Here is a 15,692-nt window from a genome sequence, read left to right as displayed (position 1 = left end):
TTAAGTCACCTGTGTACTACCGTCCCTTCGTTGGTTCTTCAGACAAATGTGTGTGGGAGTGTGGGAGTTTATTAAGATCACACCTCCGGCACATCGTACCAAGTATCAAAACATTTTACAGAACCCTCCCCGCCCTCATGGGATATTGGAGAATATAATATTCAGTAAAAAAACACACAAGTACATCACTCATACAAATATACAATCAGATACCGCCGAAGTTGAAGGGACTTGCGTAAATACTTCGGATAATCCGAGGTTCGACACAATCGAAAGCATATGAGTAAAGAAGGAATAGGCAGGAACCAAACTTTTACTTCGAGACAACCGTAAGTTCGACACAACGGTGTTTGAATGTACATGAAAACACACATGCTCGCACATACGCTACAGTATAGCACCGTGGTATCCTTGACGCCTTCCAGGACCGCCTCCGTGGTCTAGTCGTAGAGCGTCCGCCCGGAGAGCGATTCGATTCCTGGGTTCGATTCCCGGTCGCGTCATACCAAAAGACGTTAAAAGATGGTACTTGCTGTTACCCTTTCTGGTTGTCGTCATTAAGGGGCTAAAACAAAGACTGGTCGGCTCGGAGTCAGTATACTGTGTTTGAGTGGGGTATTCATGATAAATTGCGGCATGATATCTCAGTGGGCTAGGACTATAAATCGGCATCAGTCCGGACTAGTACAAGCACACGCACGCACGCACGCACGCACGCACGCACGTGCATACACGTCGCTATATAAGTGCAATAATCTTTGACGCGACGTTAAACCCAATTTCACCTCACCTAACCTTGACGCCTTCCATGAAATCCGGCTCTCATTCACACAGGCTACAGTTTACAGTGCAAATTTGTAACAAATTTAACCACTGCTTATAAAAGTGAATATAGATTTGTGTATTTAATTGAACAAATCACCAATAAAGAAATCAATTTGCAACACAAAAGGACGCCCATTTTACAGTACGTTCCCTCATTCACTCCTTAAATATATATATGTTTGCAACATACGAAACACTACAAATATAGAACATTTTACATGTTATGGTTTTTGCAGAGTACCCGATAGACTAAATACAAAAGCATAAGGGACATGTAATACGAAGTGTATGTGGTGTCTGTTGTGAGCTCTGGTATTAGTGCCATGCGTACTTTTGTTACATAAGGGACATGTAATACGAAGTGTATGTGGTGTCTGTTGTGAGCTCTGGTATTAGTGCCATGCGTACTTTTGTTATCTTGCCTAACTTAACATGGTGATAATTCAAAATGAAATCCGTTATTTACTCAATATGTCACAAAGAGAGGGTCATACGTATAGAAAGTTACATCAAACGCATTTGTATGATTATACACTGCAGTAACTTATTGAAACTTAAGGTGATTGACTGGAACGGAGTGTTATGAAAGTAAACTATGTCAGTATGTGTGTGTTCCTGAACTGACAGAATTAGTACTTCTGTGGTTCTACGTGTGATTTCAGATCCATTTGTGTCAACACATTTCAAACAGTGGTGGTCACAAATTAGATCGAGTTATAGTATTTGAAATAGCTTTTATCCCCCGCCCCCCTCAAGAAAGTAATAAAAACACACACACGCACATACACTGACACACACAGACACAGACACACACAGACACAGACACACACACACAGACACACACAGAGACACAGACACACACAGAGAGACACACACGCACACGCACAGACACACACACACGCGCACACAGAGACACACACACAGACACAGACACACAGACAGACACATATATATATATATATGTATGTGTATATCTATCTATCTATCTATCTATCTATCTATCTATCTATCTATATATATATATATATATATATATATATATATATATATATATATATATATGCGTGTAGCTATGAAGAACGCCAATAACTCCAGGCTAGTCGTTGGGATAGTACAATTAGGGGCTAACGTCTTTATCACATCTCTTATTTAAATGTGGGAGAAATTCACAAGCACATGTACATGTATGGTGTTGACATAATAACACAAAAACTGAGTCACGTATTGATCCAGGAAGCCGCCAAGGCTGAAGGCTCAACACTGCAGGGCAAATGTGAATCGCACAAATAGGTACATTTTATGCATCGAAATTATTTCTGCGACACCCTAATGGGTCATAAACCCACGATTGGTCAAACATTCGTTATTACGACATGGCACCGTCCGAATCAATCTCAAAATGACGTCTTGCACCGCCTGACCTAGTTTGGCGCACCCGTCTTCCGATTATGTCACCGACGTGATCTATGGGGGGTGTCGGTACTCATGGCTGGCACTTGCATTCTGGAATTTTGACGCGCATACGTTTTAATGTTTGCTTTTTGACCAGGTTATTCTTCACAATGTTCAAATTATACCCAGGTTCATTCCAACAGCCATACCCTCTTGCCCAGCTGCAAAGCAATAAACACAGTTATTCATTAAACGTCAGCTCACATATTGGATATCTTATTTGTGAAAATCAATTGATTTGCGTTTGTGGGCACTAATGAATAGCACTCTAAACATTGTAGGGGTCATGTGGGTGTATATTTCATTTCTTACCCCAGTCGGGGGCACGGGTGACCCAGTTGTCTGAGGCGGCGCGATTCGCTGTGCAGAGTTGCGTCCCTTGGGCACGCCAGAAACCTATGAAGGTGGGTTCGAATCCCGGTTCGCCCCAATTATGTTTCTAGGTTTGTCAGCACCATACCCGTGCTCGTGGGTTTCACCGAAGTGTTAAACGTCTGAGACCTGCATCACTTCGGGCTTTCCTCCCACATTTAGGTGACACGCCGTGATATAACTGGAATACTGTTACAAGCTCGCTCACTCACTCACTCACTCACTCACTCACTCACTCACTCACTCACTCACTCACTCACAGCCCAGTCTTCATTAAACCAACTTTCACTTTTATTTACCCCATATCACCCAAACATGGGGTTTTGTGTACAAAGTATTGAAGAAATGTTTGATGATTAGTTCGACATAATCAAACTTATCAAAACTTCCTTCACTTTTCAGCTTCATCACAAAAGTCAGATGTATACTTTCTTTTGCCCATCAGTGACTTCTACTACATATATTTGTTGCAAAGTCTTGATATTGGACATGTTGATGTATCTGGGGAATACCCATCTGACAGTATCAAAAGTAGGTCATGGTGACCCACTTTCTGGAGGTTGATTTTTCTGTTTTTTGGTATCTGCTACAAATACGACTTGTAGGTCTATATTTTTACAATATTTCTTACTGTTTCAGATCATTTTCATTAACTGTTCTCTGCATATAGGAACATTATATGCTTGTCAGGTGAACTTGAGGCATGTCAAAATGGACTTGGGACGGGGGCTGGTTTGTTTTTGCCGTGCACCGCAAACACCTTTCTGGTTGTAGGGAACGTTTCACATATTTCCGAGGTGTGCGGCAGTAGAAAAGAGTTCCACGCGCATATAAGGGGGATGCAATGCTAAAGGTCGGGGCCACGTTTCACAAAGTAGCCCGAGCACTACAGTTATCATAAGTCAACTTCATTAACATGGTCGGTGAAACAAGGCGATTGTAACCCATAGTATCAACTGTTATCTCTCGATTCCAGCCCATGCACATATGCAACTGTTTATGGGGACAAACGTACTAAATGTAATTTAAACTGAATCCGTTTGCGGGCGGTTTTAAATGAAAACTTCGGAGGTATTAAATGACGATAACCTTTCTCTAAATTGTAAACGAAGTACGTTTATCTCTATACTACTATGACGAATTTACGAACGATTTTATAAGGAACTCTCTCATTGTGTAGCCTCGATGTGTGATGCGGTCACTGCCTTCGATGAAAGTTATGAAGATGGGTGTAGGATTTTGTCCACAAGCAAAATGAAACAAAGTATACATCAAAGCAAAAGAAGTAACATTAAATATGTTAAATTCAAGATTTATAAAAGGGCGTTAAGTGATTTTCCATCAATTTTCGCAACATACACCATCAATTAAGTTATACGCCTCCATCGCATATTTGGTTTCCGCCTGATCAGCCTGCATTGTGACGCTGCGGATTAGCCTTGTATTATCATTGTGACGCTAGTATTATCATTGTGACGCTGGTAGTATCATTGTGACGCTTGAATTATTATTGTGATGCAAGTAATATCATTGTAACGCTCGTATTATCATTGTAACGCTAGTATTATCACTGTGACGCTGGTATTATCATTGTGACGCTGGTATTATCATTGTGACGCTTGTATTATCATTGGGACGCTAGTATTATCATTGAGACGTTAGTATTATCATTGGGACCCTAGTATTATCATTGTGACGCTTGCACTATCATTGTCACGCTAGTATTATCGTTGTGGCGCTAGTATTATCATTGTGACGCTGGTATTATCATTGCGACGCTTGTATTATCATTGGGACGCTGGTATTATCAATGAGACGTTAGTATTATCATTGTGACGCTAGTCTTATCATTGTGACGCTTGTATTATCATTGTGACGCTGGTATTATCATTGCGACGCTTGTGTTATCATTGTGACGCTGGTATCATAATTGCGACGCTTGTATTATCATTGCGACGTTAGTATTATCATTGTGACGCTAGTATTATCATTGCCACACTTGTATCATTATTGCGACGCTAGTATTATCATTGTGACGCAAGTATTATCATTGCGACGCTTGAATTGTTATTGTGATGTAAGTATTATCATTGTGACGCTTGTGTTGTCATTGTGAGGCTGGTATTATTATTGCGACGCTTGTATTATTATTGTGATGCAAGTATTATCATTGTGACGTTAGTATTATCATTGCTACGCCAGTATTATCATTTTGACGCTAGTATGTTCATTTTGACGCTGGTCTGTAAAGTAGTGCGATTTATTGATACTTTCATACGCCGATAAATCAGAGACAAAAATTAATTTAATGTAATACCCCTGATTGCAGTCGACTGACCAATCAGAATCGAGTATCCGCTTAAGTCATGGCAAAGTATATTGTTGAAAGGGTGGAAATTCCTAATCACCTCATCAATCCACCCTCGTGGGTGATAAATTTAAAGTAGAACGATTTTCAGAACAAGGGGAAAGTTAGCCAAGCTCACATACCCCGGGCTGCAGCTTTCGCTAGCATCCAAATACATATATTGAAAACAAATATGTTCCTAGTTTGTGACAGCATTCGGTATGAATGCTTAATGATGGGCAAACAGAATGGAAGGTATGGAATTCATAAATTGAGAGCATTTGACTATTTATATGTACGTACATAGCAGATGCAGTCAACACTTTTCCATAGTTATGTCAAAGATCTTGGATTTGGGGGTCTGCAAGTGTTATAAACCAATTTCAATTTCTGCTTGGGAATTTAGTTGTGTGTTAAAATATTTCTTGACAAATACAAAATGATGTTTTAGTTCTGCTCTTGATATGTGTAAATTTCAGAAATCCTTAATAGCAAACAACACCTTTCTAGAATTAGGCTGATATATGAATAAAGTTAAACTGTAAAAAAATACTTTAACTTTTTCAAGTAATGTTTTAGAAATTACGCTGATAGGCAAAATGAGTCACGTTTCCAACTGAAACAAACAAAAACATCAAATATACCCTATAGCAAAAGGCACCACTCCTGTACTTGACTGATCCGTGTACCAAGTTTGGTTAAAATATATCAAACGTTTTTCAAGTTCTTCTCCGAAAATGAACCTTACCCCACAAAATGAGTCAAATTTTCAATGAAAACCGAACAATTATATACATCAAATATACCTAATAGGAAAGGGCACCACTTTTGAACTTGACTGATCCGTTTACTAAGTTTGGGTTAAAACATATTCAATGGTTTTTGCTCCGGAAACAAAAGTGAGAGGCAGACACACGGACGGACGGCCAAACCTTTATAACTTCCGACAAAGTTTCTTTCATGTCCTGCACCTGCGATATTTACCTGCTCAAAAATAACAAAACTCCGGTTATCTTCACAGAAAATAAGCAAACGAAAATTTTAACAGCACATGAAAAAGGATAGGCTTACAAAAAGTTGTGAAAATATAATCTGTTGAAAAGTTACACGGAAAATTATCGTTTGTGTGAAATTAATGTACAATAAAACAAATAAGGCAAATCAGGTTATATTGTGTAATTTAACCATGCCATTGTGTCGGTCCCTTTTATCTTACTCGTGCTGTGTCATTCTCGAATTCAACAGTTTGAATTGGCCTACTTTTGTGTGTTCGGGACATCTGACTGCATTGTGTTTTGACAAAGATTGGTTGTCAGGAATGTAGTACTATCTAATGTAAGCAGTAGTGTGGAAGTGACTATACTGAGATGCGTGCGGGATCACTCTTCTGGAATGTTCTAGTACTACAGGGCTAGTCCAACGCTGTTTAGAAGACTCTGGGATATATTTAGACTATGTAAGTGAGGCTATCGCATGACTATATCATCTCACATTACATCATGGCCAGCTTTTGTGTGAAGATCATTGTTTTCTGCCTGGATATCCCGTCTTGGTTATTACGCGCTGTAACTTATTTAACTTCAAAATGGCTTAGAGGGAGTATGGTGTACATGCTGTAAATATTGGAATGTGACGACTTCCAAATTTAAACTTTAAATTTACCCAGAAATCTATTCGTGAAAGTATTCAGCGTGAAACCAACAAACCACAAAGAAATGGCAATTGTATCATAAAATGAACTAGGTTTACAATCAATACAAATTACTGCAAAGTTATTACAATGGCAGTTCACAGTACAGTGCCAGTACTAAATGCATGAGCGATACAAGGACAAGGACAGAATGACATATGAGAGCAGTGGTAATAATATTCACTTGGCAGCAACAGTGGTCAAGCTTCTAATAACAGTAACAGAATACCCAGCGAACACAGGACACATGATAATACTAGCGTCACAATGATAATACTAGCCTCACAATGATGACACAAGCTTTACAATGATAACACCAGCGTCACAGTGATAATACTAGCGTCACAATGATAATACTAGCGTCACAATGATAATACTAGCCTCACAATGATGACACAAGCTTTACAATGATAACACCAGCGTCACAGTGATAATACTAGCGTCACAATGATAATACTAGCGTTACAATGATAATGCTCGCGTCACAATAATAATACAAGCGTCGCAATGATACTACCAGCGTCACAATGATAATACTAGCGTCACAATGATAATCCGCTGCGTCACAATGATAATGCTAGCATCACAATGCAGGCTGATCAGGCGGAAACCAAATATGCGATGGAGGCGTATAACTTAATTGATGGTGTATGTTGCGAAAATTGATGGAAAATCACTTAACGCCCTTTTATTAATCTTGAATTTAACATATTTAATGTTACTTCTTTTGCTTTGATATATACTTTGTTTCATTTAGCTTGTGGACAAAATCCTACACCCCTCTGCATAACTTTCGTCGAAGGCAGTGACCGCATCACACATCGAGGCTACACAATGAGAGAGTTCCTTATAAAATCGTTCGTAAATTCGTCATAGTAGTATAGAGATAAACGTACTTCGTTTACAATTTAGAGAAAGGTTATCGTCATTTAATACCTCCGGAGTTTTCATTTAAAACCGCACGCTATTATGGAGGAAAGTTAAGAAAATTCAAACATACATAATAAAAAACGTACCTTATAACATTTAATCGATGAAGCAGCAGTCTTGTCACTTCACCTTTAAATGAAAATGGTATATTAATGGATGTCATTTTCTGCAAGAAAAAAAGTTCAATATGTTGTGTAACACTTTTGCTTCTGGAACATTCAAAGGATTACAGAACCACTCAAAGGATTACACAATGACACATGTTTACACATCTCTCATGATAGCCAAATGATTCATGCTTTCCTCGGGAATAACCAAGCAGACCGAAAGCCTAAATCAGCGAGTTGCCCCTTTCACTTTTCAGCAAACCCGCCTTTCTTTTATTGAATATGGTTTGGTTACTGTTGTATTCGTTTTTGTAAGTCAATCCCGTCAACAGTGTTGGCAGATTCACTGCAGAACACGCCTAAAGTCAGTTGAAATGTATGCTGATACAACCCAAGCTACACATACTTCGGTGGGACAATAATAAAACATGAATACCCCTCTTGTCACTCACGTTTAGATCTATTTGAGTGATTGATCTCACTCCTGACTGAGATTGCTGTCGTTTACACTCGAGTGGCAATAAAAGCACTTGTGAACAGTGTTTCAAAGTTGTATGTGACTGCTCCTAAACACATGGGAGTAACACTAGACACGTCTCATTTGTGTTGGCAAACTTTATTAGGTTTATGTGTTATTGGTTAAGATATTTGAAACCTTCAGACGTTCCGCGAGATGTGCCCCGTGATATAAACTCCATTAATTTCCCATGAGTATTTCAAAATTCCCATGCTGCAGGTTAGCTGAAATGGTGTCACAGAATATTTCGTGCACGCACACTGAGATACCATGCCATAGTTTAAACATGGTTCCCCACTCAGACATACATACTGACTCCGAGCCAGTCATGTCTTATTCTGTGTCCTTAATACCGAGAGCCAGTCCATTCTACAGAAAGATTGGTAGCACTTGTATTTCATTTTCACATGTATATGGAAACTAAAGCAGCTGATGATGTTATTGTCGGTGTCAGTATTCTGATTTCAGGTACATATGTACGTGAATCTTTTATTATTGTAAATTAAAATTAAACCTACAGTTAAAACCGGAGGTACGGGTTCGATTCTTGACATGGCACAATGCAACATACAGTTTCAGGTACTGACTGAACACAGTCACGTACTCACCAGTGGTGATCGAGGGTGAGAGTGCTACAGAACACAATGTTGTTGACGGATGAAAATACGCAGTAAGAACTTACACATCATCAGAGAATTTTCACAACCCTGACATATTCTGTTATACATAACTGGCGTACGATCATCTATCTATGATGCATTGAAAGAATATAGAAATTGAAATACATCAGTCAACTCAGTCCTTATCGTCTGATTTAATATGTTCTATGTTACCTTTTGTATGAATACAAAGTAACGCCAGTTAGGTTAAATATATATGAGAATTATTACAAAAACATCCTTATTCATCACCAGTGATACAATCAGTCTGTAAAACACACGAGTACTTATGAATGTCTCATAGCCTGTCTATGGTTATACCACCCCTCATATAACAGGTCCCGGATGCACACAGTGTTGCCAGTGAGACCACAGAAAGTCCGCGTGCCCGGGAATACATTAAACGAAAATACAAAAGCTGTGCTTGAATGTAGACTATAATTAGAAAATTGACTCTGCTATTGATACCTGTGTTATAAATACAAAAAGAAGTGCATACAGGCAGGGGGTATTCATCTGTTACATGACTGCATGGCCCCGGATGCATTGCACTGAATAAAATGTCAGTGGGGTTACTTGTAATGGCAACATTTAATAACATATCACAGCTTGTGCTGCATACAACACTAGGATTAGGGGTGGCCCCCTCCGTGCCACTATAGAAATATTCACACAATTCCCTTGCATTTTAGAGCAATGACTATGAATAGAGTTTCACATGTGACATAACATCGGATTCGAACAAATTCAGGTGACATCTTTGTTTGGAACGAGCATGTTTCAACGTCATTGGTTCAATTTGTTTCTCAGTAGATGATGTTTACAAGAGGAAATGCATTTTGAGGTAATTTAGGAGCATGGTCTAAGTACTAAAGTCTCACGTTAAATTATCGGATACAATGGTACATATGTATTATTACATTTGAACAAAAAATCTCCCGTGGCGGCCATGTTGAAATTTAGGTTTGACCCCTTTAACATACTGGGTTGTCATCATTTCAACTACATTGAACTAATGGTTTCCGATGAGAAACAGGCCACGACATAAATGAGATGAGATCAGGGGATTTTTTTTGTTTTCTCTCTTTTTGATTGTAAACTTATATAGGAGTTGGAGAGTAGATCTAACCACGCTATAATGAATTTAGATCCAAATATTTATTATGTAAATTTTCAAATGTTTACATGCCTTAGAAAGTTATGCATTAGGTCACCAGGTGAGATTATTATGATCACACTTTTGGCAGATCATACGAAATATAAATACATTAACATCTTGTACAGATCTCTCTCATCACCCATGGGTTTTTGGCAAATCTTTATAGATGTTTAATCAAAAACAAGGGAACGCTTGACAAAACGAACATACTGAGGTGTCACAATTCCGTATGTTAACAACGCGAGTAACCCCTGGCACAGTTTGGGCATGCTCCGTAAGAGGCTCCCGATGGTGGCTTCTGGAATGCCTAGCCATTCATCTTGGAGAGCTAAATACTGTTCATCGGAGGCTGTCGTACATGGTCTTGGAAACGACGACCTCCGATGTTTAATGGGGCTGAAGTCGAAACTTTTGGAACCCCAGTTTAGCTGTTGAATTTGTGCAACATACATGGATACCTGAGCAGTGTGAGGACAGTCACCCCGCCCGCAAACGGTCCCGCAACTGGCCCCCACGGTAGCAGATACCAGTCACCCAGCCATGGAGGCGAATGAGGTCAGTCCTGTAATCCCAAACGTGATCCCGCAAAACTCGATCACAGACCCTCATCATCTGTCATGCGGTTTTTATGCTGCTTTGCACGTGACGGTTGTGGAACTGCTGCCCAACGCTGACCCGACCATCTGGACTCAACATGAAATGACACCATTAGCGTAAATCTAGAAATCCATGCTACCGTACCACCATAAATGAAAACGTCTATGTGTATTTGGCATTCTGATGCCTACCAGATGACGACGACTTTTGAGAACCTACGATTTGAGGCGATTACGGCTCGTACAGTCACGACGTCTGATGTATAGAGATTCCGTTAAGCTAAGAGTCTTTTTTTGCGATCTTCACGAAGTTTGGTTTTGGGCTCCCCTTCACGACCGCGTCTTATCACAACGTTGCTGTTTGCCTATACGAGGGGCGATTGATAAGTTCTAAGCCTAACAAAGAAAACAAAGTCAGTTTGATACCAAAGCTTTTTATTTTTCCACATAGTCCCCTTTAAGGTCAACACACTTCTGCCAGCGATGTTGCAATGCCATTTTGCCACTTTTGTAGAAGTCAACTTTTTGGTCACTCAAAAAGTTGTTGACCGCTGTAATGACGTCATCATCTGACTGGAAATGAGTTCCAGCTAAATGCCTTTTCAACTGTGGGAACAGATGATAGTCCGACGGAGCCAAATCAGGTGAATAAGATGGATGTTGGAGAAGTTCAAAGCCACACTCATGGATTTTGGCCATGGCTATCAGTGATGTGTGTGCTGGAGCATTGTCGTGATGACAAAGCACACATTTCGCCAACTTTCCACGTCGCGTAACTTTTGATTTTCTCTCTTAACTGTCTCAGAAGTTCCACATAGTAAGCCCCTGTAACAGTACGGCCTTTAGGAAGCCAGTCCACCATGATCACACCTTCAGAATCCCCAAACACGGATGCCATGACTTTCCTCAGCTGAAGGCACAGACTTTGCTTTCTTTGGAGTAGGAGATGTGACATGTTTCCGCTGTTTAGACTGTTGTTTTGATTCAGGTTCAAAGTGGTGGACCCATGTTTCGTCCATTGTAACAAATCGTTTGAGAAAGTTATCTGGATCACCAAAAAGCTTGAGGTTCTCCCGTGAGAGATTCTGTCTTTGACGTTTCTGATCAGCTGTCAACAGTTTGGGGACCCATCGAGCAGAAACCTTGTGCATTCCTAGAATATCTGTCAGAATGAAATGCACTCGCTCCTGAGAGATGTCCACTAAGTAGGTTATCTGTCGCTGTGTCACTCGTCGGTCGTCCATGACTATGTCCAGGATTCGCTGTACCATTTCAGGTGTTGAAGAACAGGTGGACATGGACGGGGTTCATCGTCAGTGCTCGATCGCCCACGTTTAAACTCTGCCACCCATCTTTTCACTGTTGCATATGACGGGGCATCTTCCCTTAGTGTGGATAACATATCCTCATATATGGCATTGGGTGTTAAGCCTTTCTTGTAAAGGTATTTGATAACAGCTCGCTTTTCCTGTTTCTCCATTTTAAGTCACCTCATAACCCCCCTTGCAGTCAAAAGCTTATACTAAACTAAATAATGTGTCCAATACAACAATCCTCCTGTGTATGTCACTGTACTTGATCAGTCTATCACCACCACAAAGGAATTCATCCGTACCCCACCCCTTCATCTAACAACTTATCAATCGCCCCTCGTAGTTCGAAGTTCCACAGTCGTGACGCCACACTGACCGATATCTGACTGTCTGCTGCAGTATGTGTCGTTCAGGGTTTCCGGACCCAGTGCAACCAACCAACTATCCTTTCTGTGCTAAACTCATGTATTGTCTTACCATGGTTCCGCAATGATGACACGCCATGTTTGACGGTGTACAGGCGATTGACACAATTGCTGTGATTTGTTGTACTCATTGCAGTGCAGTTGCAACGTTGCCATATTCATGACTTCATGTAGTATATTTTCCTTTATTTCCTCCATCCATATGTAATGAAAAATAAAATACCACACAAGCACATCACATATACAAACACACGAGCATACGCACGCATATTCAGATAAGCATCATATAAAAGAAAAAAGTTATTGAGAGAATAGATAAGGTGGTGTCAGTTTCAAGGAACAGTGGAGATTAGAATCTGTTGATCCACATTAAAGGCCAGAAATCGGATGAGAGATGTCTTGAACGGTTTGATGAGGAAATAAATAGTGAATATAAGCTTCGAAAATACAACGTTTAGCATGAAGATCTATATATGAAAATATATACTGAACAACAAAAGTTCCTGTGACATTGAATAAGATTTAATGCAAAGTTTTTTACCAAATCTGAAACAATTTCGGTATGAAACAGATAAAAGACTCCTGTAAGTGTTCAAATGGTTTAATTTGCCATACTGACTTCAGAAAATGCGTGATTTCATTAAAAAAACCACATGAACATGCCAAAATGTCAATTTACAAATCAATAGCGTGTGTGTCCACCTCTGGATGCGATGCAAGCAACACATCTTCGTCTCATGTAATGGACCAGGCGTCGCACAAAGTCCTGTGGGATATCTGTCCATATCTGCTGGAGCATGTTTCGAAGTTCCTGGAGTGTCTGTGGAACACGTGGTTGACGTCGAAGGCGCCGATCCATCTCCTCCCACATGTGCTCGATTGATGAGAGATCAGGATGACATTCACGTTGTTTAGTTGAAGAGAATCCTGACCAAGTCGAGCAATATTAGGCCGGGCGTTGTCATGTTGAAAGGTAATGCCTGGGCCATGACGACGCCGATCCGAGGATGGTCTCTGACTGCATTCGTCTGTTGCCAACGTTGCCATAAACACCAAATGGTGTTTCTGTGGACGTTAAATTGTCTTGCAACATCACGTTGACTCGATGCTGCTTCAAGCATACCAATGGCTCGCAGACGCTCATTTTCGGACAGGCGTGGCATTTCAGCGGTAATGTTGAATAATTGCGTAATTTTGTTGTTTTTCTGCATATGTTTTTATACCCATTCTTGGGTAGTGAAATGCATGGGGCTTGCAAAAAAAGTAATTTTTTGCATGGAATGCATGCTTTTCTGTAGCAGTTGCGTTTTTGTGACTTGATTCCATACATCTACTACAATATTGAAAACCAAACTTTACTTGTATGAAAAATACACTAAAATATTGGTGTCACAGGAACTTTTGCTGTTGAGTGTATTTTCCACCACAGATGAAAGTACAGTCAATCACATGACGCTTGTTCGAGGAACGAACAATTCAGGATGAAAATAAATCTGGCATGGATGACTCTGGTGGGAATGGGACAACATCGGCAAAAGATCTGACAGGTAAACTGCATGTAAAAATTCGTATTGTGTGCAGGAAAGCATACACTCACCTACACATATTAGAATTGCAGATATTCAAAGGTTACTACGTAACAGGTACACGTCAGCTAAATTGTGTGAAACCTACTTGAAACTATTGGACCCGTAGAGGTCCGGGATAGAATAGGTCTTCAGCAATCCATGCTTGCTGTAATAGGCGACTATACTTGTGGTAAGAGGCGACTAACGGGATCGGGTGGTCAGGCTCGCTGACTTGGTTGATGCATGTCATCGTATTCCAATTGCGTGGGTCGATGTTCATGATGTCAATCATCCAGACTCGATTATTTACAGACCGCCGTCATATAGCTGGATTCTTGGTGAGTGTGGCGTTAAACAACAAACAAACAAACAAACAAACTTGAAAATTTTATTATATATTGTATATTTATATACTTATCCTATCTCACACTATGTATTTCTCTTGCTTCTTTCGATTCTGAGTGGAAGCGTATCTGAAATAAAGGTTCCAGCTTCTAAAGTTAATTAACCCTGTCATACCTCACATCGTCACGGTCACCTCACAGATGTGGGTCATGCGCGCTATGCATGCTGGTTGACCTTCTTGCACTGATCAGGTGTCTATCCCAGTCAACTCATTCTCTTTCAAGAGCATATAGACTAAGGAATTGCGATGTGGGGATGGACGGGTGGGCATATAACGTGTGAGATAGGATAAGTATATAAATATACAATTTATAATAAAATTTTAATTTTTTAATACTTATCCTATCTCGCACTTTGCATTTTACTATGCACGGTTGGATGGTGCGGCGGAACTCCCTTGTCTATAGATCACAACCGTAGGATATTTACGAGGAAGCTGGAACTTAACAGTGGTATTCGGCGATTGTAGAAATCTTAGAGCCCGTTGTAGTTGCGATGACAGAATTGATCGCAGCTAAGTAGGTAGCTAGAGTCGAACGTTTTAGTTTACGAGATGATTGAAGATAGTGAAGGTATTCAGCAATTTGTTGTGTGGAAATGTCTTGTGAATGACAATACGATTCAAATGCCTTCCATTTATGGTCATATAGTGCTTTAGTAGATGACCTGTGCGCCCCCGCAATGGTCTTGGCCACTCGTTCAGAATAATCCTTAGCTATCAATGATTTCTGTAAATGTGCCAAACGCATAGATTGAGAGTTGTTGGCGACGGATGACGGAGCATCCCCATCCCACGGTTGAGGCGTCGACGAACAGGTGGAGGGTCAGGGTGAATGGTTGCAAGGAGACTCCTCCGCATACATTTGATGGAGTTAACCACCATTTGAGGTGTGGGTGTAGATGGTTTGGAAGAGATATTAGGACTTGACAATCGTCGTCCTGAAGAGGGTCGAAGAGGGCTCTGATGAACTGGAGACGTTGTGTTGGAATAGTTTTAGCTGATGAAGTAGGCGTTGAGAAAAATCGAAGTGATGAAGTAGAGTGTTCGAATCCTTGTAGGCTTGAATGAAGTTGTCGATGTACGTTTCCAAGACGATGCCTCGAGTATGTAGGAACTTGAAGATAGGTTTTGTGAAGCGACTAAATAGCCACGGGGCCGAAGAAATTCCAAATGGGAGCACACGCCATTGGTAGTGTTGGCCTAGGAACACAAACCGAAGAAAATGGCGGTGCTCTGGCAGGATAGGGACGTGTAAGTACGCGTCTTGTATATCTAGGCTGATCATGAAGTCGCCGGGATGAATAATCGTTCGTAGTAGAGCGATTG

This window comes from Haliotis cracherodii, unplaced genomic scaffold, assembly GCF_022045235.1.
Source record: "Haliotis cracherodii isolate W230 unplaced genomic scaffold, xgHalCrac1.p SCAF_15, whole genome shotgun sequence".
Classification (NCBI taxonomy): Eukaryota; Metazoa; Mollusca; class Gastropoda; order Lepetellida; family Haliotidae; genus Haliotis; species Haliotis cracherodii.
Note: the sequence above shows the minus strand (reverse complement) of the source record.